This window comes from Pyrgilauda ruficollis, unplaced genomic scaffold (assembly GCF_017590135.1).
Source record: "Pyrgilauda ruficollis isolate IOZ18807 unplaced genomic scaffold, ASM1759013v1 scaffold34, whole genome shotgun sequence".
In the NCBI taxonomy this organism is placed as follows: domain Eukaryota; kingdom Metazoa; phylum Chordata; class Aves; order Passeriformes; family Passeridae; genus Pyrgilauda; species Pyrgilauda ruficollis.
The window spans coordinates 4,856,181-4,857,180 of NW_024524822.1; positions in this window are offsets into that span (position 1 = coordinate 4,856,181).

Sequence of the window (1,000 nt, forward strand, 5' to 3'; positions counted from 1 at the left end):
CGCCCCGGCTGACAGCGCCTCGCCCGCCCCGCCCCGCGCCGCCGCGCCCAATCAGCGCCGCGCCTGCCCTACCTGACGGCGCGGGACAGCCAATCAGCGCCGGGCGGGGGCGGGCCGAGGGGCGGCGCGCGGCGGGGAGGGGGCGGCATTGTGCGGGCGTGAGGGGCACCGGGCCGGAGCTGCCGTGCCCCCGGCAGCGGCGGCGGGCGGGCGCTCGGCTGCCTTTCTTAGCGGGGGGTGTGTGCGCTCGATTTGTAAGAAACCAGGGTTTTAAAGGCTTTAACTTTTTGTTATGTTTAAAATTTTCATTAAAAAAATCAAATTTTCCCCCATCCTCCCCGGCCTCAGTTTTGGGAAACAACGAGGAAGGCGCCGGTGAACGGCATCGGGACACAAAGCGGCTCTCAGGAAGGAGCGCTGCTCCTTGCGTGCCGCTGTGGGGCTCGGCAGGCCGGGGGGTGACACGACCCCCCGGCAGCCACCTGCATCCCCGGCCCGCCTCTCCCAGCGCCAGGCCCGCGGCGGGGCCGCTCCCTTTGTGCTGCTCCTCCGCCGGGGATGGAGCCGCCGCAGGGACAATGACACCTGCGGCCCCAGGCTGCCGGGGCCGCCACCGGCAGTGACCTTGGCCGGACCCCCCGGTCCCGGAGGAGCGATCGGCAGCGCCGCGGGGGGAGGAAGCACAGTGACACAGATATTAATTATTCACGGAGCCCGAGTGGGTGATCGCCGGCTCACGCGTGGTGGAGCGAGGCAGGAATGCGCTGCCAGCCCGGCGCTGGGGGAAAACGCCGCTCTGATCAACACAAAGGCACGTGGAAGCAAGGCTGGGATGTGCTGGAGGAGCTGGGCGGGCCGGGCAGAGCCGCAGGGCAGCAGCAGCAGCATCCCTGCACATCCCTGCACATCCCTGCACATCCCTACACATCCCCGCACATCCTTGCACATCCCTACACATCCCCGCACATCCTTGCACATCCCTACACATCCTTACACATCC